Source organism: Phyllostomus discolor, chromosome 5 (assembly GCF_004126475.2).
Source record: "Phyllostomus discolor isolate MPI-MPIP mPhyDis1 chromosome 5, mPhyDis1.pri.v3, whole genome shotgun sequence".
NCBI classification, from domain to species: Eukaryota; Metazoa; Chordata; class Mammalia; order Chiroptera; family Phyllostomidae; genus Phyllostomus; species Phyllostomus discolor.
In genome coordinates, this window is record NC_040907.2 from 173,180,450 (window position 1) to 173,206,896 (window position 26,447).

Sequence of the window (26,447 nt, forward strand, 5' to 3'; positions counted from 1 at the left end):
TCCGAGAGACACTACAGAGAGCCTCGCGGTCCCAACCGAGGGAGACGGTGCCCGATTTCGTCCCCTCCGCCTGCACGGTCTGTGAGCTTTCGATCGGATTTTGGTCAAATTTTAATGCTTTCGGTTTACGTTGCCCATGCGATGACCACTACCTTTCCGATTCGTTTTTATTTTGAGATATTCACCCTGTTAATTACTGTTGCATTTCAATTTTCTCTCCAGTATTTCTGTTCCTTCACAATGGCTTTCCGGTTCACTGGGCCGAAATGACGAAAATGAAAGATTTCCAAGATTTCTTCTGGGAGTAATTTAGAAAAGACCGCCATTTTTTAATTGCTCCCGACGTTGAGTTCTGGGCGTCTGCTTCAGAAAGGAACCGATCTCTGCCTCTTCAGGGGTGGGGCGGGCACATCACCAGCTTTTCCGGAAGTCCTGATAATTAAACCTCTTTGAAAAAAGGACGTGAGCATTCTCCTTCTCGGTCTGGTTTCTCTGGTAGCCTGGGGCACGGTGATGCACGTGCGATTTCACTCTGTATTAATTCAGTTTGCTTGTTTTTGCAGACGTGTTTCGCTCTTTAATGTAGTGACAAACAGTCCCGGTCAGTGTGACGTCAGAAATAATTAAGAGAAATAGCCAGGTTCACCCAATAGAAGAATCCTTTCTGCAGGAGAATGAAACGAGGAATTAATTTCCCAGCGCGACTATAATGAAAATCATCTGCAGAATCCCCAAGTAAAAGAGGCTGACAACTGATCCGCTTTCAATGAGAAACAACTCACTCTAAAAAAAAAATCGATACGTTAAAGATTTCGTGGCACCGTGGGTCAGCTCGGTGGGAGCACTCCGCCAAGAAGCAGCTCCTTCCGCAGCATGAGGCCGAGAGACCCTCAGAAGACACCCCCGTTTTCAGATACCCACGTACCTCCCCCAGAAATACACGGATTTTAATGCCAAACCAGCATGTGGTTGGAAAGGGGAGTCTCTCCTCACGACCTTTCGCCAGATGACCTTTGCCGCCTTGGCACAGGCATGTTGCAATGGAGTATCTCCTGTCACTGTCTCCTGTATTAGTAGTCACCCGAATTGTAAAGGCTGCGGTCTTGGATGGCTAATATTCTTGCTTTGTTTTTTTCCAAACTATTGTTACCATTCACATTTTTATCTCAAATGTCTGTGTTTAGAAAAATATCACGGTTTAACTCAATGGCTTTGTCTGACGTCTGCACGGCGGGGTGTTTGGTCTGAGCTCTGCAAAAGCACGAAGGTAACCAACCAGCCCAGGGCAGGGCGGGTGGGGGGGGCCCGTTTCTGGGGGCGGGGCTGCGAGGCCCGAACCAAGTGGCAGCTCCCTGCCGATCAGTCCTGCCTCTGCCTCCCCCCCACTGCCCAAAGAGGGACTCTCTCTGCTTCCCGTTGGAGCCTGGCATACACTCCACAACATTTTCTATAGCAGGTTTACTCCCCCGGTTATGCTCGGCTTTGATGGACATGAATGTGCGTTGCTGATGCCTGCTCACACACCGTGTGGGAAGGAGGCCCCGGAACACCGGGAGCGGAAGGGGTGCCAACTCGGGATCGTTCTGTGGACAATTCAGGCACAAGGCCGGGAGCCGTCTGTGGTAGATTCTGCTGGAAAATCATAGTTCCTGCAGGAGGTTGCGGAGGAAGCCTGGTCCGGCCTCTCTCCGTCTGGCCCTGGTGTAGAAGCCTCCATAGGGCACACCCACAACCGGAGAGAGGTTCACCGTCCAGGGCAGCCTTGAGTTTGGGGGCCCTCACGTGCCTGGGCACCGTGCGAGGCCCGGGAAGTCCCCACGGCAGTGTGAGAGTCGCAGTGCGGACGCCTCAGAAGTGGCGGCAGCTCCAGGCCCCCACGAAGGCCTGGCTTCTCCCTGCCCATCGTGAAGGGCGTGAATCTGTTCACTCGTTTTAATTTTCAGCTGCCTCTACAAGGTCTGTCCAGAAACAGTCCAGCCATTGTTAATATAGTGAGGACACTATATTGTGTTTGTGCAACACCGATGTCACCTGGCGGCCAAGGAGCGTGGACTGGAATGTGCACATGTGTGAACAATGACGACCTCACTGTACTGGTCAGTGGGGGCGGCAGACGCCATGGAGCGAGCGTGAGTGCTGTGGGGCCGTCACATTCAAGATGACGGAGTGAGCAGAGCATCCGATTTTGCGCTGAGCCCGGACATTCCTCATGGGAAGTACTGGGAAGATTCAGAAGCTTTTGGGGACGATGGGGTGAGTGCAGCGCAAATAAAAATGTGGGGCAAATGCCTCGAAGATGGTTGAGTATCTGCTGAAAACGACCCACATTCTAGAAGGCCTGAGACGAGCAGCGCACCTGAGAATGGCGAACGTGTACGGGCTGCAGGCGGCAAAGAGCAGAGAAGGGTGCAAGGCCCCAGGGCGCTTCCTTTGAAGGGGACTGGGCGTCATTGTCCTGTGTACAGTATTTCTTGTATCTTGAATAAATGTCTCTATTTTTCCTAGTGCATGGCTGGACACTTTAGGGACAGGCCTTCCTGTGTTTAGGCTTGAGTTAGAAACGACCGTTTGAAGGCAGGTGAGGGGGGAGGGCAGCCCCCTCCTGGGCGGGGTGGGGGGTTACCATTTTACTCTCCTGACTCAAGAGGCCTCCCTTAACTGGACTGCAGAAAAGAAGGAGGTCCCCGATGTAGTGTCCTCCACGGGGGTCTCACCATGTCCCCACATCAGTGCCTCCCCCTCCCACATTCCCCAGCCCACTGCAGCCCCTGGTCTGGAAGCACTTCGGGCGTCCCTCACCCAGCCCCTCAACTCCCCTCGGCCAACCCCCACCTGCCCGCCCCAGCACCCCTCTCCCATCCATCACTGTCACTTCTATCCGATTCGTCTTTCTACCGAGCCCTTCACTCGTGGGACCGGGCTCACGTTCACAGTCAGAGAACAGTTTCCTCAGCTGCCGTTCAAGGTCTCAGTAGCCCAGCGCCTCAGGTCCTTGTCGGCCCCCGGCCTTCTTCCTTATATGGACTCTACGTCCTAGGCAGCTTGTGGGGGGAGGAGAAAGATCGGAGTGTGGATGCCCCCGCCCCTCACTGGCCTGTGGATTTGGATGAAGTAAGTTCCCCAGCCTCCCTTCCCGCCTCTATAGCATCGTGCTGAACACAAGTCCCACCTCAGAGCGTTCTTGTGCACATTAGCGAGGGAAACACGCAAAGCTTGGTACACAGTAGGTGCTCAATAAAAGTCACGCTCCTTTTTCAATACTGACAGCCTCCTAAATGGCCGTGCTGTGCTCGTCCCAGACACTCGGCCTGTGTCCATTTACAGGGTGCCCTTCCCCCGCCCGCGCTCACCTGTCAAAACCCTCCCCGTCTCCCAGGACCTGTCTATTAAGTGCCCCTCGCGCCACCTTGTCATCGTCCGGGCAGGGCCCTGTCTCCGCCACCTCCGAGTCTCCAGGGCCAGCCCGGGCGGAGCGCGCGCCCAACAAATGAGCCCTCGGTGATTACACGGGATGACACGCGGCCTCGTCCGAGGCCCCGCACCCGCCCCTCCCGCCCCAAAGTGGTCTCACCCCGCTCCGAGCTGGGGCAGACCCGGTCTCTGTACCTTCCAGGCGGCGCCGCACACTCTGGCTCTTGTAATTGGGGAGACGAGCCCGGCACAGACAGCCGTAATACTCCTAGCTCCTCGGGGGCAGAGGCTGTCTCCGCCACTGTGACGGAAACGCCCGTGACACTCGGGGCAGACCCTACAGGGTTATTCTGATGGAAGGCGCTCCCGGCCCGTGTCATGGATCCAATTTAGCCCAGTGCCCCGTCTAGCAAGCTTCCCGTTCCCTCCTTGACTTAATTATAGATACATGCAATTTGCCATGGGTGACATCAATGGCTGGGTAACCCCTCGGCCCCTAGACCCATTGTTGACGTTGGTTTGGGAATAATCCCTAAACCTCGAGTTATTTTTTTTCCTCCCACCGGCACCAAGTTTAGAGCGAAGGCGATTTTTTTTCGCGCGCTCCCCTCCCCCACGTGGCCCCCGTCCTCACGTTCGCTCGCAGGTCTCTCTCCAGACACCCTTGCCCGCTCATAATTACAGTGTGTTTCCAACCGCCCTGATGGCTGGTGTCCTCATTAAGGACCATTACCCTGAAGAGGGTGTTTATTGAACCTGGCAGAGTGCTCGTATTTGTTAGACCCTGTCATGCGGTTGACGGCGAGTAGTCAGAACTCATTGGGGAAGCACAGTGAGCCGCTCCAACCGGCCCCGGCGGCGGGGACCCGGGCAGGCGCAAGATGGCAGCCGCGTCTCCATGGCACCCGCAGGCGGAGCGGGGCCGTGGCGACGGGTGGCCGGACTGCCCCCCTCCCGCCCGGGGTCCTGCGACTCGGGTTTCCGTCGCGTGAAAGGGCCTCTCACGGAGTCAGGAGCACGGAGAGGAGCCACGAAGAGTCAGGGGCACACAGTGGTGGCCTTTGTCCTCCGAGTGCCGGGCCAGGGTCATTGTAAAAGGGTTCTGACTGACGGAGCACAGGTACCACGGGGGGGAAGCTCGTTTTCCGATAAACCAGTGATTACTTTATACAATGAACAAAGGAGTAAGCGCATGAAGAAGCAAAAAAAACTTACTATCTTCCAGAAGGATACAACAAAAAGAGATTTTTGCGTGAACACCTAGAATTGCCACGTGCTAGTCATGACATTCCTTAGAGACACGTCCATCACGGGGAGAGGAATGTTGGGGTGTCAGCACACTGAGTTGAGGACCAGATTCTAGGCCAATGCCCCCGTGGCTTCCCCCGGCTGCGGGAAACCGCGGTGCTTCCGAGCCACCGTCCTCTTGTCGTTGAAACGCTTTGGCGGCGCTGGGCTTCCAACGTGTTCGGCGTGCAGGACCGAGCGCGCGAAGCCTGGGCTCACCATCGTGGCCCGGGTAGAGGGGGCCGCGTGTTTCTCTAGACCTTTCCCGACTGCCTCTACAGCCTGCAGGAGAGCCTGTGGGCCGGGGATCACAGAAACGCAAAAGCTCAAAGATCTGATTTCGCCCAGAGAGGATGGACTCAAAGCAGAGGCGGCAGCCGGTTCCATAGAAGGCTCCCCCTGTTGGAGCCTGCTCCGACGGCGTGGCTGCGTGGCTGCGTGGCGACGTCTCCCTTGCTGGAATGCTTTCTACGGATTCCCCCAGCCGTAGAGGAGGATGAGCTGTAGGTCCCCAGAGGGAGGGGGGGAACGAGCGACGAAGGGAATGACGAAGGGAGAAGAACTGGAGCATCGATGTAAGTGCCCCCCCAGTCGTACCGCTAATATTCCGGGCGAGGGGCCACTGTGCTGGGCCTGGCATTACAACACGAGACAAAGAGAGCCCCACACTCCGACGACCGGAGAGTCACACAGACACACGCCAACTCCCCTGCCCACGGGCTCTGTCTGGGAGGGGCGCGGGGAAGCAGAACCCAGGCCACGAGACCAGGGAAGTCTCCCGGGGGCGGGGGTGGGGCCGGGCCGCAAAGCCAAGGTCTAAAGGAGGGCTGAGAGAGGGTCGGACTTCGGGGAGAGGGGGCCGGATGTGGAGACTCGGCCAGTGGGAGGGCTGGGGAGGGGGAGACGGAGACGGAGCACCGTGACGGCTGGCGGGTCCTGCCCACCTCGCTGCTCTGCGAGGAGCCCTGTCTTCGAGGTCATGACAGCAGAGGTCACAGAGATCAGTCACGTTTGCGCTCTGAAGCAGCCGTTCTGACAGAGGTGTGGCGGAGAGATCGCCGGATTCCAGCGTGGAGGCTGGGTGGCCAGCCAGGAGGCACTGGCAGGTCCGGTGGTACGGACGGGACACAGCCACGAGGTAGAGGGGACACGGCCACGGGGCGGAGGGGACATGGTGATGGGTCTCACGTCCATGCGGGATGCTGGTGCAGGACGGCCCTGCCCAGAGGCTCAGCTGAGAGAAGTGGGGTGCGTTCCGCTCACGAGGCGAGGCGAGGGGAGCCCTCCATCCCAGGCCGGTGCCCGGGCTCTGGTTCCCCGGAAGCCCGCGTCTGGGCCTTGTTCCCCCTTCTCCGCTGGGCCCCTTAGCGAGACCCCCACGCACGGCCCCTCCCGCTCCCCACGGCGGCCCCACTCGGAGCCTCCGTCCACACGGGAACAGGGGGGACGCTGGATCACGAGAAGGAATGGGAAGGCACCCAGACCGGGAGAGCGAGCGCTCCGGACACCCCTGTTCACCAACGCGCAAGTCTCTTTCGGCAGAACTGTGTCCTGTGACCGCCCTCAGGGCAGGGGGCCGGAAACTAAGGTTATTTTTTATTTCGTTGCTGTGTTTCTGGTTAAACACGTTGCTGACCTAAATATAACCAGGTTTTTAAATGAATAGCAAAGACAAGGGGAGTGGGGAGTGGGTGGACTGGTACCACTCCGACCTCACCGCCCTTTCCCTCCAGCCGTGGCCACATTCCACGCATGTGCCGTGTTTATGACTACACGGTTGTGTGCACATTCGCCGACCGGCCTCTCCCTCGCGTGAACTGCAAGGCATGAGGGGGCTTGCTCGTCTCGCCGCCCCCGAGGCCCCAGCCCGGAGCACAGCCCAGCTGTAACTGGTGTCTGAGAAATATCTATGGGCCGAGCGACCGAGAGGCAAGCAACCCCAGGGGTGGTGACAGCCTGGAGATGGGCGAGGGGGGACTCGGAGAGAGGGGCTCAGAACGACTCCTGCTCCTGCTTGTTCCCAGGAGCAGATGGTGGCACCGGTTCCCGGGAAAGGGAGCCGCAGGCGGACGGGTCAGGGGTGAGGCGCGTGGGCTTGTCGGCGCCGCCGCGGGCTCCGCGTGGGCAGCTGGCTGGACAGATGTGGGTCCTGTCTCGGCCGAGACGTGCGGCTGGAGACGCGCCTCCGAGGCCCGTCCGAGAGCAGGTGGAAGTCAGAGCCGCGGCCGCGGACACGGTCACTGGAGGGGAAACTGGGAGAGGGGCCGGCCCTCCCGTGCCGTCCCTGGCCGCGTGGGAGGAGCTTGGAGAGCAGCCGGAGAGGAGCCAGGAACGCCAGCAGCCACCACCAGCTTGGCGAGGCTCTGGTCGCCGGGGTCAGGCGTCTGGACTGACACCCCTGCACGCGCGCATGCATGCATGCATTCACTCATCCCTGAATGTCACGGGTACCTCCTGTAGGCGGGGCGCCGGTTTGGGCCCTGAGACGCCGGGGCGGTGACGACTCCACCCCGAGGCCCCCCACTGTCTGCCGAAGAGACGGGGGTGGGAGGAAATGCCACCGTGCAGTGCGGCAGGTAAAGCCATGGGGGTGGGAGGAAATGCCACCGTGCAGTGCGGCAGGTGAAGCGATGCACAGAAGCGCTCAGCTCACAGAGAAGGGCTGCTGGGCGGCGGGTGCCCTCGTCACGGCTGTGCGCCACGAGCAGGGTTGAGCTGGCAGCAGGCGGCCCACCGGAGCCAGAGCCAGAGCCAGCTCCTGGGACGGCGGGGCGGTGTGGAAAGCAGCCTGTGGCCAGCGGTGAGGATGGGGAAACAGAGAGACAGCGGGTCAGGGAAGGTGAGGGACCGTGCTGAGGACCGGGCCATGCTCCCCTGGAGGCAGCAAGGTGCCACCCACAGCCTGCACACGTTTCGTTAGTGGACACCTGTGGCGGTGTGGAGGTGGGGCAGGAGGAGACGGAGCAGGTGAGAGGCCCGGCGTGGGCAGGCAGGAGGCTGCGCAGCTCAGGCTGGGAGCGCAGGTGGGGCAGAGAGCGGAGGTAACCGAGGCCGGGCCCTGGGGAAGAAGGGAGATCAGGGATGACCTAGACGTCGGACGGTGGGGACAGGCGTGTGGTAACCCTGTTGAGCAAGGGGCACAGTTCTGGGGGTGAGTGAGAGAGCCCGCTCTGTGGACGACTCACCTACCTGCGGGTGCTCACTGGGTGGGTGTTCGTTGGTCAATAATATGTAGGCAGTGAAAAGAAAAAAAACAGAGGCTAAGAGAGATGGAAGACAGTGAGGAGAGCCGCAAGGAGCAGGCCCGGGTGGGCTGCAAGGCCCCTGGCCCGGCGAGGGGGCAGCCTGTGAGGCCCCTCAGGGCTCTCACCCAGATGCACGTGCCCGAGGCCCGGAGGGCCGGGCCTGCAGCTCGGGGAGCGGAGACCTTGGCACCTGGCTCCACCGACCCTCGTTGAAACCGAGGACAGGTCAGCTCCCCGAGGAGAGGGCGGCCGGAGCACGGGGGCCCGGGTGTGGGGGTCCACAGACAGGCAGGCGCAGCAGAGTTCCACCACGACACCCAAGGACACTGAGAACGTCGCCCGAGCGCGATGCCCATCTCCCGTTGCGCATCAGCTGGAACTACAGAAGGCTGCGATCGTGAAGGAGGTAAATTTCACATGGGAAGTACACGCGTGTGTTTCTTTACACCTTACGGACTTATGTGCCTGTGTGTTTGTGCTGTAGCATCCACAGGACACCTGGCAGGCCAGAATAAGAAGCCAGAAACGCTCCAGGGCCCCGCGACCGGACTCACCGGGCAGGTGGGGGGTGTCGGCGGAAGGAGACGGGCAGAAGCTGCGTGGCCGCCCTCGGGGACCCCCTTCCCACAAACGGATGACTCCCCCCAAGCCCCGGAGGACAGCGCGCAGCTCAGTCCGGCTGGGGGCCGTGTCTGTTTGTGGGGGCACCGCCGTCACTTCCTCCACGGGCCCAGGCCACGGCCCTGAACGGTCTCACACCCACAGGAACGCTGCAGCCGCAAGGACACCGTCCAGGCTTGCACTCTCGCGGTGGCTCTCCGCGGGAAGCCGGAACGCTGCCTTAAGACGGCGGGGAGCCTCCCACGGACAAGGAGAAGGGCGCCTGATGGACTGGGGGTGCCTTTTTCTTGAGGGCCACCCCCTTGGGGGCCTGGCCTCTGGGGTCAGGGACCTGAGTGGGAGTCCAGGATCCTTCACGGACGCGCTGGGGTCGCCTTTGCCGACCTCCCGAGTACTCCTCAAGTAGCTTCCTCAGCTGCAGAAACGTGTGGCTCAGGGTCACTCCTGTGCTCAGGTGTCACGCTGTGACTTGGAACCTATCAGACGGGAGGACGCCCGGCCAGGCAGGATCTCAGTGAACCGAAAGCGTGTGTCTCCGGAGAGACTCGGAGAAGGGGCCGTGAGGGCTCCCCATCCGGGGACGAGCGGACTGCGGAGCACAGACGTGCAGCCAGGCTTGCTCACCGACCGGGGACACAGTGGACGTCGAGGACAGCGAGTGTCGCCCCCAAGGGGCCGGTGTTCCACCCCCCGCTGGTCCCAGGCGACCCTCCGCACTTCTTCCCGAAGCCGAGCGAGGTCAGCCTGGGGCACCTTCCCGAGGGGCGCCCAGCGCCCCGCCCTCCAGCTTGGTTCCAGTTGTTAATTATATGAGGTGGAGCCCGACAGATGTCTCGACTCGAAGCCCAAGTGCGTCCTCTCTTCCCTCACAGATTGGTGCTCGGGATTTACTGTCTACCTGCATCTCTGGGCTGCTGCGGCGTGCTCTGCTCCGGCGGTCCCGGGCGTCGGGGGCGGGGGGCGGGGGGGAGCTCCAGGGCTGCTCTGGAGGAGGAGACTCCAAGGGGTGCCGACCTCGGCCCACATGCTGGGCCGCCCCCAGGAATGCCCGAGAGCGCTGGAGTCATTTCTACCCCGCGCTAATTTGTATTCCTTTGTATGCGCACCCGGGGCTTCCATCCCCAGCGCACAAAGGGACGCTCAGCCCTGCCCTCCAGCTGCCGCCCGGCCCGGGAGGCACGAGCCGTGCCGTCGGATGCCAGCTGGCCCGGCTGCCGCGAGAGAGCAGCGCCTGCTCGCGTGGTGCGTGATTTACCTCCAAGAGGAGTGCCAGGCTCTCGAAGGACAGGGGCGGCCGTAACTCAGCTCCCGCCCGCGCCCGGCTAACGAGCAGCAGACTAAATGGTGTCAGTGTAATTATACTCCGTGTCGGAGAGCAGGAGGACTTCGAACATTTCAGAACATTAAGTGCTTTCGTTGGACCGTGACCTCCGCTTCCGCCGCACCTGGAAGCTGCCATCGCCGAGCCACACGGGTGATCCCGGTTACTGCTCTCCCCCTGGGAGGGGGGGGGTCCATGCTGGCTACAGCAGCAGCAGGGCTGGGGGGGCACAGCTTAGGCTGGGGGGTGTGGACCCCGGCTGGGGGCCTGGGCTCCATCCAACCTCCTAGCCTGCCTCTGGCTGACAGGTTCCCGGAGTTTTCCCTTCATTCCCTTTGCTGCTTCTTCATCTTCCTCTCCCACCCGCTCCAGCCTGGCTCTCGCTCTCCCAGCACCGGTTTGTGCTCACGGCACCCACGACCCCTGTCCCCAAGTGTGCACACAGTTTGTGCCTCTCCCTGCCCCGCCCCGGGACCCCACCCACCCCCTGTGCAGGCTCCCCCTCTGCTCCCCCAGCACTTCCTCCGGGTCCACCCCGACCCTCCTCACCTCCCTTTCCCGACCAGCCACCGTACCTCAGGCTGTGACCCTAAAAGCCGCAGACGCCCCGGCCTGGCTCCCCCTCTGAATGTCGGACTCCTGCAATCTGATGCTACCCAGTATCTCCCCTGAACCCCGAAAGTAAGTGTCCCAACAAAGTTCATGCTCTTTCACCAAAAGCCCTTTCTCCCCCCGCCCCCCGTGTTCTCTTCCCCTGTGTCTCCCGCCAGGCGGTGAGATCACAGACCTGCACCCTCCCTGCCCTCACTGAGCTCTTCCAAGCCACCTGGCCTGGGACCCTGCTTGCTGAAGGTACAGGGCACAGCCTCCCCTCCCCTGCCCTCCCCCGCCCCCACCACCACCCTGGCCGGCCATCGTCACCGGCCGCTGGTGGGCAGAGTGTCCCCCGTGTGGCTCCACGCTCCACCGTCCCCCTCTATAGCCCTGTCTGCACACCTTGTCTCCACACGCCCTCCCCACTTGGGGGTGACAAGGACGCAGGTGGCACGGGGTGCTGCCACGTCGAACGGTGTCCCTTCCTCGACAGAGTCCCGCCTCGGCGGCCACGCTCCGTGTCCGGCTCGCGCCCCGTCAGCCGGTGCATTTCACGGGCCGCGCTCACGTCTTTGTGCGCGGCCTTCGTCCCGCGGGCTGTGCGGGCCACTGCTTCTTGCTCAGCTTGCGTCACCGGCGGTTTCTCAGGCCGGGACACACACACACACACACACACACACACGAGTGCACACACACGAGTGCACGCACCACACGCACACGCTCACCTCTGAGCACGCAGCTGACGGGCAGCGCCCAGAGCCAGGCTCCCTGGCCCATCGGGGCAACCAGGTGCGCCTCCTTGTCCGTGGCCCCTGTCCTCGCCCCCGGGGCTCCCGCCAGCTGCCCTTCCGCAGCTCTGGGTGCCGTCGCCGGCAGGGGGACACGGAGCGTGGGCTGCCCGGGGCCGAGGCTGACTGGACGCCAGCCCGGGCTCTGTCGCACCGGGCCCGGGGAGCAGCGTCCAGGCCACTGAACGAGGGAAGACTTGGCACTGGGAGCCACAGTGATCCCCCGGGGCGTGTGACGGACGGACGGACGGACGCCCCGGAACCGGAAGCGGCTTCGGCAGCCCGGAGCGGGGAATGGCGAGTGGCAACACAGCCCTGAGCTGCGGGGACGGCCCACCTCCGAACAGCGCTTTCCAGAGTGGTTTTCGAGGCCTGAAAGAATCCTGAGGAAAAAAAGCAAAATAAAGAGCTAAATGTATCACACCTAATGCTCATTAAATAAGTACAGATGCAAACGTAACTTAATTTGATAGATGCACGTCATTGCATGTGACTATGACACATGAAGAATCTGTAGCAGGTGCCAGGCACACAGCTGTTAAAGGGAAGGATCAAACACTTTTGTATCCTCCGTGTGCTTTTCTGTATCTTTCAAGTGTTTGTCTAGTGACCACACATTATTTTCATGATCAGAAGGAGACACTGAAAAGGTAAAGAAAACAAATACTTAAGAAAACCCCAGGCCCTACCTTTTAAAAAAAGATTTCCTTAAATTTACTTTCGGAGAGAGCCAGGCAGAGTGGGAGCCGCTGGGGGTCCCTGCTAACCGCTCTCTGGGCCACAGCCGCGCCCGCTGGGAAGGACGGCAGGGGGCACCCCCGGTTGTACCAGGAGGCTGGGGAGGTGGCTGCCGCTGCTGCTGCTGACGACGCCCTCAGCCGTGACCCCGGGGAGCTGGGGCCTGCGGGAGGGGGGGAGGCAGACCCAACCCCACTCATCACAATGACCAGGCCGGCCCAGTGGGACACCGGACAAGCTGCTGGACAGGGCGGGAAGCCGGGGCGGGGCAGGGAAGGCCTCTCTCCCTCAAGACCCACGGACCCCAGACTCCGAGAGACGGCAGCGGACACCTGGTCCCGAGACAGGTCATGCACACGCTCAGTTCCGTGGGGGAGCGCTTGCTCCCGACCAAACTTGAAAATCAGAGGGGCAGGAAAAAGACCTTAATGATCAGTGGATAGAATCCTCGATGCGTAAAGACTTCAGGAGACGAGAAATAATGAAGCTAAAGAAAACTTCAAAGAGGGCCCGGCGGCCAGGTGCAGACCTCGCTCGTGGCGGGCGGAGGCCGCAGGGCTCCCCCGGGGTGCCGGCGGGGGGGCTGGCGCACGGCGCGGGGCGAGCGAGGAGCTCTGCAGACAGACGCCGGTGGGCCCGGAACGCCTTCTCAGCTGAAGCTCCTCAAGGGGGAGGGAAACACATTTTCAGGTAAACAACCGCTCCAGGTGCCACTCGGGACCCTCGCCAAGAACCTGCCGGCCACCCGGCTTCCACGGGAAGGAAGCAAGCCCGGGGTGGGGGGAGGGAGGGAGGTGGGTGCAGGAGATATTGATGAAATACACGGGTACGTTTAATTAATTATCGACTCTGAGAAATAATAATTAATTGCGTGTGCCTTGTAAGGTGAACTGAACCTTAGACAACCCCGAGGAGGTTGACGGGGAGGAGGATGGGGGAGCGGCGGCGGGGCGCCTTGGGGTTGCTGCGACACGGAAGCCTCAGCCCGTCTCCCCCGGGGACGAGGTGGCGCTGGGAGGTGCCTCTCACACGTACGTTCGTGCGGTTCCTGGACAAAATTTAAACAGTCACAGGCGACCACAGCAGCAGGAATATGACCTGTAACTTCCAAACCAGCAGAGAGCAAGGTAGAGGACATGGAAAAAGTTTAACCCCCTAAAGAAAGCGGAAAAGAGAAAACACGTAAAGGAAAGTGTTGGTACAGAGGGCCCGAGAAGTGAAATGGTCATAGTCATCAGTGAGTTCCTTATTACAGAAAAGATACTAGTTTAAACGTACACATTAAAAGCAGGAAGCCAGGCAGGTGTATTATCATGAGTAAATGCTGTTATGAATCAGTCAACCTTCTTGTAAGAAACACAGCCACACAGAATGACTCAAAAACACTCACCACAAAGAAGCAGAAAAGCATCCCATGGAAACACTCACTAAGTGAAAATGGTCCAGTAACGTGAATACAGAAAATACAAAAACCGAAGGTAAAAGGGGAGTTCACATCATGAAGACAAAACGATCAAGAAGACCTTTCTGTGGATTTGATGAAAGAACAGTGAAAAAGCGCACTTTGAAAGCAAGGAGGTTCCCTAAACCAGCCGTTGTTTGCGGAGGAAACCGCAGCGCCGCGGTGGGAGCTGTGACACGCTGGGGCGGGGGGGGGGGGGGGGGGCGCGAGGCAAGCACGTCCACACACCCGGGGGTGCGCACGGAGCGGTCCGGCGGGGGGCAAACTTAGAGCCTCTCGGACATTTACTAAGAGACATGGTTCCCAGCGCAAATAAGAGGAAGGACTGTAATGGTAGGAGCCACAGTGGCGGAAACACAGCGCCCGCCCAGGTGTCCGAAGGTGGTTCTTTACAAAGGCCAGCTCATGAAGCAGAGGCGACGGCAAGAACCCCGCAGGAGCGAGCAGGAGAAGAAACTGCAGACAGTCAAGGCACTGAGGGCGGAAAGGAAGCCCGTCGCCGGGGACGCGACGTTCTGCACAACTACACGTCAGCGATCTGAGATGTTGGGTGGAATGTGTGACGTCGCAGACAACACGGCCGTGCAGACACTCGCGTCGGGACGGCTTTTCTGGAAAGCACCCTGTGAGCACGCACGGATTCTCTGCCTGTGTGTTGAGGGGGCGCAGGGGCGGGGGATGTGGACTTTCTGAGCCAACAGGTAGACGTCAGCATCTTCCGGCTCGGGCGCTGACGCCCGGGCACGTGGTGGGAGCTTCGCTAACGCTCGTCGAGCGAAGGAAAGGAACTCGGACAGGCCCTTCTTCGTGTGATGAGGATCCCCTTGCTGTTTGGGTGGGGAGGATTCTTCCAGGGTGCGGTTGGTCTTTCGTAACGTCATGGAGGGCAGGTAATCCTCCCGAGGTCGGGCAGCCAGAGCGTGGGGAGGCGAGCTCCAGCCCAGGTGTGCCCAGGCAGGCAGGGGCCAGGCAAAGCCTCAGGTTGCAGGGTTCCAGCTAAGGGGTCCGGGCCACCTTTTATCCCTCTTCCGGGCGACGGAGGGGTGGAGTCGAATAACAGGTTTGTGCGTGGCAGGGGAGAGTGCTGGGGGGTCGGTTGCCTGTGTGACTTTCAACGGGAATGACGTGCTCCCCTTCCTGTTCTTGGGGGGGCAGGGGGAGTGAGGACAAGGGGGAGCACGGAGAGCTGGTGCGGCAGGGGAACCGCTCTGTGTGACACTGCAACAGAAGAGTGGGGGGAGGATGGCACATATGGGTCACATGCCTCTGTCCGAACCCTTGGCGTGGACAACACCGTGAGGGGCCTGGACAGACGAGCGATCAGAATGTGTCAACCCGGTTCTCACAGACGGGCCACGCGGACGCAAGGTGTGACAGGTAGGGAAAGCGGTGGGGGGTGAGGGGGCGGGCTGCGGAGGGGGTGGGAAGTCTCTGCATTTTCCCGTCATTTCCCTGTGAGTCTGAAGCTTCCTAAAATACCGAGTCTATGAATAGTAATACTCACAGCTCGCCCTGGGCGAAGGGAGAGGCTGATGAGCGCGTGGTGGGCGAGGCCGTGGAGGTGCCTTCCTCTGGGCGCCAGGGCCCCTCCACCCAACCTTGACCTCCCCCAGGGAGCCTCTGCAGCCTGTGGCCCTGGGTATGGTTGGGACGGGGGTGGGGGAGGCCCGCAGGCACCTCCCTGTGGTGTGCTAGGCGCCAGGTGGGCTGGCGAGCTGCCCACACCCACACCCGGCAAAGGCTCCCCGGATCTGCGGGGACGCGGGAAGGGACGCCTGCCCCAGCGTACGGGGGTCTCAGCCGGCCTCCCTCGCTGCAGGGGCAACCTGGAGGGGCTGGCCCGCCTGGGTCTGAGGACAAATGTGAGCGACCTACACCCGGCGGCGGGGGGATGGGAGAGGAACCCAGACGATCTGACAAGGACCCGGGAAGCCGCCCACGCAGTACATCCGGACGGAGTTGGGCCCTCGGCACTTGGAGAAGTGACCGCAGTCTCTCAAGCCTGGCGGTCTCCCCCTGCCAGGTCCGAAGACTTTTCTCAGTCACTCGAGTCGCCAGGCTGGGGGCTGATCGCCCACGGGGCCCACGGGCCCCGGGTTTCTGCCCCCGCTCCCCGTCTCTGCAAGGGGGCGTCAGAGGAATTGCCCCCTTTACAGCCCCCCTTACACCTGTTTATGCTTAAAAAAAGGAACAAAGTGGGTGTTTGTACATTACACCTCATCCATTATTCCCAATGTAACTTTAATCAGTTCGACATGACAGCATCTCAACATTCTCAACAATGGTGCTGGGAACTTTAAATATTAAAACCCGCATTAGGAGTTTCTGTGTTCCTCTGGGTGCCAGGGCCCCTCCACAGCAAACTGCCATGTTTGCGTTGTGGGTTGCGAGGCTGACGCAGTCCCCCCTTTCGGAGCCCGCCCACCCGCCCGCCCGTGCAAGCTCCTGGGGCTGGTCCCGAGCCCACAGCGAATGGCAGGGAGGCCGGTGGTGAGCACGGCCAGAACTCGTCCCCTGTAAATGTCCCCGATGGTCGACTGATGCGAACCCTCGCCAGGCTGCGGGCTGGTTCCTCACCGCGCATCTGTGGCACGCGGAGAAGGCTCCCCGGACACGGCGTTGCCATCACTTTCGTGACCGGGGCTCTCACAGCAGAGCCGGCGAACCCCCTCCCCTTAGTTTTGGGATTGCACACGCTGCATTTTTAATTAAAAACTGTACAAATGGATTTTATGCCATGCCAAAAGACATCCGAGTTCATGCGTTGTAAAGCCTGTTTAAAAATTGATGCAAATAGGAGAATTCCTTAAAAGTTTAAGCTCAAAGTCCCCATTTTATGCCGAGCTGCTTTTCATCTAGAGAATAATCAAGTCAACATAAATCAAGAGGTTTTCTTTCCTTTTTCTTTTTGTTTGGTGCCTGTCTTTCTGATTTTACATTTTCTTCCTGTAGAACGAGGTTCATTTTAAATTCAAATTCTGTAGAGATTTGTAGGAGGGAATCCTTATTGACCTTTTCTTCCTGGGTTGTAGGAATGAAAGCTCATAAACCCCTTAATAATTTTGCTTGTTAAGCCACAATTACATCGTCTCCACTGACAATAGGACTCAAGCTCGCCCGCCCGTCTCTGCACACAAAGCGTTGACTCGTTTGTTGTGAGTGCATCGTTTTCCACTGTAAAGCATTTCCCTCCGAAATGTTCCCAAAGCCACTTCGCGTCGTTTTAAGCTTTGAACCGCCGAGCTTAGGCAAAGAAATTGCCTCCCCATTTTCTCTGGTTTTGGTCGTGTTTTGCCAAGCCGGGCGCCTTGTGCGTGGCGGGCACTCGGTAGAGATGAGACGTATATTTTTGTTGGACACGTGGGTGCCAAGCCTCGCGAAGCAGGAGGAAGCATATCCCCCATAGACGGGGGGAACCGGGGTGGCTGGGGCCGCGGGAGCTACCCAGGACTCAGTCACAACCCAGAGCCTCTCCGGAAACGGCCCGATGATGTTTGCTGTGGAGAGAACCAGGGCATCCGTGGCTTCCACAGAGCTGTGCTACCCCAGATGCAAGCCGCTGGTCCCAGGCGGCTATTTCAGTATAAACTGAAATGAGTTGAGTGTAGGTAAGATTTGAGATGGGGCTCCGCGGTCAGGCCGGCACGTCTCCAAGCCTTGCTGGCCGCACGACCAACGCGGAAGGTTCTGCTGGGCAGCGCTGACGTGGGGCAGCGCTGACGTGGGGCGTTGTCACATGCACACACACACGGGTGTCCCCTCCCACCCGTCTCCCTGGCTCTCAGTTCCGGTCATTGCCACCTCGCCCCTCACACAGCTTCAGGACTCAAACATCATTCAGCAGCTAGAGGTGCGCCCCCCTTCCCGTTCCCCGGGTTTCCTGGCCCTGCTCTCCCCACCGGGATTGAGGTTCCTGCTGCCTTCCCCCCCACCCCCCTGGGGGTGGGCTTTCATACAATGTCTCCCGAGTGAAAGCCAGGACCCTTAATTTCATGTCTTACAGTCCCCCGATGTCCGACAGTGGGCGCTGTAGGTGTGACTCGTGAGGGACAGATAATAGGTGGGCCTACTGGGGCGATGGCGCTGGCTCCCAGCCCCCCTTGGTGACCGGAGAAGGCAGGGCGCTCCGGCCAGCCCAGAACTCTCCTCCGCGGAGGGTCCTGAACCGTCGGTGTAACACGCACGCCGCCTGAGGACACTAACGGTCACCAGCTCTCCCCTGGCCCAGGGCAAGTCCCATCCCCAGTTCAGGGAGGGTGGGCGGGAAAGACGGGAGAACCGGAAAGCCCCGCTCAGACCACACCCCAGGGAAGTGACGGGCCGGCGGGAAAGCCGAGTGATGTTCTCCTCCCGCTCCTCTTCCTCTTCCGTGCTTCTGCCTCCTCCGTGCGTGAGCGCCGGGGGGATGCACCAGGTGCTGCTGCAGGACAGAGAGCCCCACGCCCAGCACAGAACAGCAGCCCCTTGTCAGGCCCCGTGAGCCTCTGGGCCCCTGGGAGGCTCAGCCGCTGACCCGAGCTGGGCAGGTGCACGCGCACACCTGAAGGCGGCGGGCAGGTGGGCAGGGCTGGCGCAGCTCAGGCACACGGTGTCCACCCCTCTGGGAGCCAGCCCCGGGCTGGTTTTCACCCCGAAGACAGCGAGGCCGGGAAGCGAGCAGGCGCACGCCAGGTCTCTAGGGAACACAGGCTCGGAGCTGGCACGCTGCCACACTCGTCATGTTCCGGGGCCAGGCAGGGTCACGGGGGGTGCCCAGAGCCCACGGCGGCGGGGGAGAGGGGCAGCGAAACAGACCCGTCTACTCGGTGGGAAGAGCCGCGAGGTCACGTCTCCGAGGGCACGGGTCCAGAGCCGAGGAGAGGACTGCGGTTACTTTGCTCAACATAATGGCTTTATTGAGATATAATTCACATTCCACATAATTCACCCGTGTGAAGGGTACAATTTAATGGTCTCTGATATATTTACAGAGTTGGGCAATCCCCGCCACAATCCATTTTAGAATATTTTCTTAACCCTGGGAAGAATTCCGTGCCCGTTGGCAACCCCCCCGCACTTCCCCTGCACCCCCCTGTCCCCCCAGCTCAGCCCAGGAGGCCGCGGGTCTCTGCCCCTCTCCGTAGACCTACCAGGGCAGTCAGTCCGCCCACCCACCCTCTCCTTCTAAAGGGAGGCTTGCTGTTCCACCGACACAACACCGGTCAGGCTGGATACATTTGTAATTTCCAGTTCGGTCACACCCCGGAGGGGGAGGCCAGGTGGGGCTGAGACCAGAGCCGGTGCTCTGCTGTCCGCTGCTCTGGGCTGGGTCCAGAGGGCCCACCCTCTACCAGACCCTGGGCCAGGAGACCCCGGGATGGGGGGGCCCCGCCCCGGGATGTTCTGGCTTGAAACCTCATGTAAAAGCTGCAATAACTTCTGGGTTAAGAAAAGTTCAACCGTGTTTTTCTCGCATGCTTTTCTTTTCCCTGTGCTCTCTCCCCCCTCTGCACAGGGAGCGAAGAGTGTTGAAATGTTGCAAGTTAAAAAAAAAAAAAAAAGACGCTCTCAGGGCGTTTCTGATCCAAGCAGAAGCAGCGGTGCCAAGGGGTCTCCCGGGAGGGCCTCTTCTCAATGATTTTCAGTTGAATTTTCACAGGCCCAAGAGGTTAGGGTAGTTAAACAAACTTTGGATAAACGCCGCTGGCTTTTTGTTCGTGTACGAACTCACCCTTCAATTCTTTTGAGGTTCAACCCTCGGCACGTTTTTACGGAGCCCGAAAACAAAATGCTTCGGTATGATTGCAATACACGGTGTTCAGAAAATGTAATAAAGTGGAAAATAAAGGCCCCATGTTTCATTTAATACGATTCATTCAAAGACTTCTTCATAAATTTTGTTTACACAGGAATTCATCTGGGTCACGTTGAGTGAATCAGCAAATTCGCCAGGCCGGTCCCCCACTCCTTCCGGCAGCGGCGTTGCGGGATCCCGGACCACCTGCCCCTCTGGCTGGCTCGGCCGCCTGCGCGTGTCCGGGGCTTCGGCGGGAGGAACTCGGGGCAGAAGTCAACGCGAGTGTGGGCCTCGGAGCCAGGGGTCAGTTGAAGGTTTTTGCCTCTGTCCCTGACCCAGCTGGGCAGCTGGGAGGACGTGCGGCCGGGAGGATGCTGTCAGGGGGTCGTCCCAAATGTGCCCCCCTCCATCACATCCTTCTGCTTCAGGGGAGGTGGGCGGGCGCCAGACCCCCCCCCCCCCGGGAGACGTGGCGTCAGGGAGAAGGACGGGCAGGGGAGCTGACTCGGCACCCCGTGCACACGGCAGGCTGGGTCTGAGAAGACTCCTTTCTCCAGAACGCCTCCGTGGAGGGGGAGGAGGCGAGAAGCGAGGGGAGGGGGCAGCAGAGTGGGGCGAGCCCCGCCCCCCCCCCCCCCCCCCCCCCCGCCCCGGGGCGCCTCGAGGCGCTTTGTTCGTCTGTCTAACGGGAGAGAGCGCCGGGCACACAGACAGCCCCGCGGAGCCGGCGGGAGGCCAGGCCCGCATGCCAGACCAGCCTCTTCTCTGTACGGCTTTTGTGTCTGCAGAGGTGCCGCCGGGCTCGAAAGGAAAAGGAGCCAGGCTCGAGGATGTCCTTCTTTTCAGACCCCTTGCTCGCTCGCTCGCTGGTGGCGCGGGGAACTGGGACTCAGCCGCCCGCCTGGCGCCCGCCTTGGCGCGGAGTCGCTCCCCGCCCCACGCGGGCCCCGAGCGGAGGTTCTCCGCCAGCCGCCGGCCGCGCGCCAGCCGCCCGGGCGGTGGCAGACACGGGCTGCGTTTGTGCGGATTCCCTCGCCCCCTGAAGAGCGACATCGTGTCCTGCGTGTCCCCGACTCCGGCTGCGCTGGAGACGGTGTCCGGGAACTTGGAACGGCGGCGGCCCCGAGGGCCTGCGTGCGGAGTGTCGTCCTCCAGCCGTGCGCCAGGAGGGGAAGTGCAGGCGGTGCAAAACCCTCAGATTTGCCCCAGAATCACGAACTTCACGGCGAAACGTGCGACCCCTTCTAAACCTATCTGGGCACCTTCCCCCGGCGGGGGGGGGGGGGGGGGGGGGGGGTTGGGAGGATAATAGAGAAAAGGCGGCTGGTTGGGGGCCGTTGTTTTCCTTTTTGCGACCCCTTCTCGCAAGGGGTCGTTTTCAAAAACAAGTAAACAAACACCTCCTCCACCCATCCGTTCTAGCACCTTCTCCCCACACCGACCACCAGCTCCTCCCCTGCAACCGCCAGCCCCCTCCTCGGGCCTTTGATCTCCCGGTTCGCACTCCAGATACTGGAGGACCTGGATTTCCCAGCACCGAGGAAGGAACCAAGTGCGCCCAGGTGAGCACGACACAGTCCCTGCCCCAGGCACCTTCCCGGCCCACGCGAGAAACCGTAGGGCTCTGTGATGGATTCCCACCGCAGGTGTGTCCTCGGGGTCCCTGGCCCCCACCGAAGAAGAAAGCAGTGGCCGCCATGGGCAGTCAGAGGTGCCCGCGTGGAGGAAGGGGCGGGCATTTAACAGGGTATTACATGGAAGGTCGGGGCTTTCAAGGCCAGGAAACGAAGTGTCTCGGGGACAGGGTCTCAGTGGGGTGCATGGGGACAACGGGGCGCGTGGGGAGAATGGGGCGCGGCAGCTGCGCGGCACAGAGAAGTGGGGGCGGGCAAAGCCTGTGAAGGGCCTCGTGCGCCCCGGCAGGGGTTAGTGGGTGGTTGGAAGGTGGCCTGGGGAGCAGGGGTGGGGGGACCCGGAGCAGGACCAGCTGCTAGGAAGCTGCGGCAGTCACCTCAGCGAGGAAGGGACCGGCAGACGGATGGACGGACCGGTGGCAGAGGCCTCCTAGGTGGACACACGTAACCTGGTGACCCGGGGGCAGTGAAGGAGGCCTCACAGGAAAGACTCGGAGCGGCCAGGGAGGCCTAGGTGACATCCGTTGCTAGCGATGGCGTCAGTGCCGCAGAGGCAGCAGCAGCCACGGGGATGTGTCAGGGGCAGGGACAGGGGACAGGAGGAGAAAGTGGCTTCGGCTTCTGTCCTGGGCCAAGGTGCCTTCAGGAGTCACCCAAGTGCCACTCTCCTGGAAGCCACTGGGAACCCGGGATGGTTCCGAGGGCGGGGACTGGGGACCGGGGAAAGGAAGGGATGACTCCCGAGCCGGTCGGGCACGGCCAGGAGTCTCGGAGAGACAGAGGGGACTCGGAAACACTTGGTCCAGGACGGGGCCGGGCCCCCGAGGTCCCAGGGGTGCTCCGGGGCGGGCAGTGCCTTCTGCCCTGACGCTCCACAGCGCCTGCCCCCCCGGGCCCTGGGAAGGGCCAGAACGCACTGCTGACCTCATCGGAGACTTCCGAGAGTGCCACTGCTCTGTCCTCGGCCACTGGAACACCGGAGCTGTCACCTCAGAGGGGTGGGGAAGGCGACCGGGTCGGGGGCCGCGCCCTCTGCAGGTGGCAAGGAGCGGCGGTGTGAACTCGGGGCAGAGGGGAGCAGGACCGCGGGCGGGAAGGGGAGAAAGGCGGGCCGGCACGCAGCGCCGCCGCACGGCCGCCGAGGAACGAGGTAGCGGAGAGTGGACACACCTCTTGGCTCCCGGCCAGGCCCGGCGGGCGTGGGCGTCCCTGACCCGATGAGGGAGGGGGGCAGAAACACCCCTGGGAAGGTGGGGCCGGATCCCGGGACTGGGCTGGGGGGAGGGATGGGGGGGACATAAGGAAAACAGTCACCACGGCTCCAGAGGGGCACTCTGTCGCGTTGTCCCTGGAGTCCACAGGTCCAGGCTGCGCCCTTAAGTAAAGGTTGAAATACGGAGGTTCCACTGAACCTCTGGAAGCGCACACACTCAGCGCTTCTCCCATAGGCATTACCCCGTCCCCCCTTCCTCAGACTTCCCAAGACCACCCTGCCGCCGGGACGCAGCGGGAGCCGCTCACGCAGGACGGTCTCGCCGCCCGGGTGTCCGGCTGGACTCCGCTCCCACCCACGAGGGAGCCCCCGGGACCCTCGGTCGACACGCCCGCCGAGGCTCTCATTTGAATTTCGCTCGTGGTGTATTTGCCGTCTCGCTGGTGTGAAATAGTATAATGGGCAGGAAGTGCAACATTTACACAAAATAAGTATCAGACAGCCCACATTTTCCCGGAGCACAGTAATGTCTTCCAGAGACAGGAACACGGGTTATCTGCAAGCAGTTACCTAACCACCATTGTGTAACGGCACCACTCACCTACTCTCTGGGACGGTGTCATCGCTGAAGACTGCCATGTGTTTGCCGAGCAAACCCATCGCCTCTTTTCCTGTGTGCGCCGAGAAAGTTTCATGACAAGACTCTGTTCTCCCCGAAAAGTCAACTCCCACGGCATTCCCCCAGAGCAGCGAACGAACGGGCGCTGCCAAGAAGAGGAGCTTTTTAAATTAAAAAACCTATTATAAGCATATTCTTTGTTCGTATCAATTTGCCCAACAACGCCAACCCTACTAACGTTCTCTCCTTCTTAGGAGCCCGAGAAGGGAGGGCGCGGTCAGTACATGGGCCAAGAAGGGGCTGGGTTTGGGGACACGCAGGACAACAGGGTGTCAGTACCCTGGGTGCACGGTTTCCAGGTCCCAGCCTAGTCCCTGCTGCTTGAATTTCAGAGCTTAAAAATAGGCGCACCATTTTTATTCCCTTCCCGGAGTTCTGCATCCGTGTAGAATGTAGAAATCTTCAATGTCCTTCCGCGTCCAGGCTCACAGGGAGGACACCCGGGTAAGTGGCAAGTCACACACTGTCCCGAGCGGAGGTCACCGGGCCGCCGGGTAAACCGCATCCCCAGGGCCCACCCGCCTCTCCGGAGTGGCCCAGACGTGCTGGCGGCATCCTTCTCGGCGGCAGCATGTGGGGAAGAGAGGCAGACGCCGGGACGGCGAGGAAGAAGAAAGAAGCTGGAATTTCAGTCCTCTTAGGGATGGAGTGCGGGCTACGGTGAGGACTTTAAGTCCCCGGGAGCCCCAGGCACAGAGCTCCTGCCCAGCGCGTTTCCCCTGTGAGGGGCTCCAAGAAAGACTCGGGGGGACAGAAGACGCACAGCAGTCCACCTCATGGACGAGTGTGGGCGAAATCCCAGACCTGCCTCTCACGTGAAGAGACAGGCTTCGACCACGGTGGGCGGGACAGGGAACCCACCACAGCCCCACCCGAGCCAGGAGAAGGCCCACTACCTCCACAGAGGAGAGAGAAAAGCAGATCTCTCCCCGCCCCCCATGGAGCCTTGAAGTCTACCTCAGGAGAGAGAGGGCAGGGCACGCTCCCCCAGCTAAGACACGGGTGGGCGTGCAGCGAAGTTTGGCTGCCGGGTGTGAAGGGGATGGGAGCCCGGAGGAAACCCCGCCCCGACAGGAGAGGCGTTGGAGCCCGCTGGACACGGACACTAGACGGAGGGGCCGAGAACCAGCCCCCGGCCCCACCCGGGTCCCACCCCAGGTCTGGGCAGTAGCCGCCCGCCCTGCGGGGCACAGGTCATGAAGCCCGCACACGGAGGAGGAGCCCCAGGCTGTGAGCTGCGGACGGAACACGTGAGGGACCAGAGGGATGGATGCCCAGCGGGGAAGGGGTTCTCGGTCTGCCCTGTGGTAACTTCGCGACAGCGGCAATGAGCCCCAGGGGCAGCTCAGCTGGAGACGCGGTCGACCCGACAGCCCATAGCGGGGGCTCGGCCGAGGAAGAAGTGCGTCTGCTCTGAGCGCAAACATGCTTTATCTCAGCATCTCCTGCTCTGCCCCTAACGCCCTGGGTTCAGTGAAAAGTCAGGACGTGAGCACGCACACACACACGCACACACACACAGACACAAAAGCAAGGGGGAGATTCCTTCCAGAGGAAGACGGTCAACAGAAGCAGGCTCCGAGATGAAAGAAAAGGCCGTAGCCAACAAGCAGGGGCTGCGAAATGTAATCAGTGTGTAAAACTCCAGCGGAAGAAGGTCCATTTGCGTGAACAAACAGGGAGTTCAGCTCGGGGACGGAGACCGCAACAACCAGAGTCCAACAGAAACGTTAGAAATAGGAAGCATGACATCGAAGATAAAGGCTTTTTCAGTGGTCGCATTGGCAGACTGGAGAGAGCGGTAAAAAAAAAAAAATTAGTGAATTGGAAGCTAAATCAGTAGAAATTATCCGAAGTTTAAAATAAGAGGGAAGAAAAGCAGAGACAGGGCAGGCAGATGGGACTCCCGTGGTATGTGGGGCGAGGGTGGCAGAGGGTGTGGGGGGCTGGCGGGTGCCATCCTGGGAGGTGGACACGGAATGGACAGAGGAGTAACACACCAAGAGATAATGACCAAGCATTTCCCAAAACTAATAAAAGACCGATTACAAAACCAAGAAGCTCAAAAAACCCCGAGGAAGATCAACTGAATGCATATTTTGCCACATCGTGATAAAGCTACGAAAAGAAATCCTGAAGGCATTCAAAGAGAAGAAACATTACACACAGAGAAACAAAAAGCAAGAGGTTCCCAAGATTCATGTCTGAAATGTTGAAAGCCACCAAATAATATAGGAGCATTTTGAAAGTCCAGGGGGAAAAATTGCTAGCCAAGAATTTTGTAGCCAGTGGAAATACCTTAAACAAAAAAAAAAGCAAACAGGAGACATTTTTATGTAAATGAAAGCTGAGCAAGTTCATCATCAGAATTGAAATCACCAAGAAAGTTAAGGAAAGCCTCAGGAGGAAGTAATATGACAACAGGAGAAAACACAGTTCTCCACAAGGGCACACAGAGCTCCAGAAATGGTAGAAATGATGATACATACATAATATTTTAAATGTTTGATTATTTTAAAGATCGTTTGTCTAAAGAAAAGGTAGTAAAATATACTGTGGGTTCACAACACGTATAGAGTGAAATGTATGACACGTTAGCACCCGGGATGGAGAGGGGGAAGTGGGACCTCACCCTTACAGGTAGGCACACCCACTCCCAGTGGTAGGACCGTATCTGAAGGCGAATGCGTTAAGGTATCAGTGTACGTTACAAACCCTGGAGCAGCCTGTAGAAAAATAAAAGTGGCATAACTAACAGGACCATTGTAGAGGTAAAATAAAATCATAAGAAAATCTCAATTAACCCTGGCTGGCATAACTCAGTGGACTGAGTGCCAGCTGCGAACCAAAGCATCGCAGGTTCAATTCCCAGTCAGGGCACATGCCTGGGTTGCAGGCCACGGCCCCCAGCAACCGCACATGGATGTTTCTCTCTCTCTCTCTCTCTTTCTCCCTCCCTTCCCTCTCTAAAAATAATAAATAAAATCTTAAAAAAGAGAAAATCTCAATTAATTTGGAAGAAGACGGAAGATGAGCAAAAGGGAAACAAAAATAAGCAGAGCAAACAAATTCGACAGCAGCCCCATATCTGCTTAAACCCATTTATGTCGGTGATTGGTGACATTAACTGTAAACGGCCTACACACCCCACTTAAAAGACAGAGATGGCCAGATTGGACCGAATAAAGCAAGCCCTAACTAAATGTTATCCCTAAGAAACTTGAGTTAAATATGAAGACACACAAGGGTTAAAAGTGAAAGAATGAAGGAAGAAATGCCAAGAAACCGTAATCAGAAGTCAAACAAATGAAACAAATCTGAAGTGGCCATATGAATATTGGACACAGGAAGCTCGGGTATGGAATTTGCCCCTGACAAGTAGTGGGGGCAGGAGATAATAACAATACGGGGATGTCACCCCACAGCTGTCACTTCAGTAAGTGGGCGTGCATGTAACACCCGAGCGGCAAAGTCCGTGAGCACACCCGATAGAGCAGGAAGGAGAATCAAAAAACGCCACAATCACAGTTGGAGATTTCAGCTCTCAAAGGTTATTTAAATGCTCCTCTGTACTGCCCTCTCAAGCGCTTCTGGTTACAGGGGCCTGGGGGGACCCCCTTGGACGTTACACGCCTTACTCTCTGCACGGGACACTGTCACGAGTGGCCCGGCGGGAGG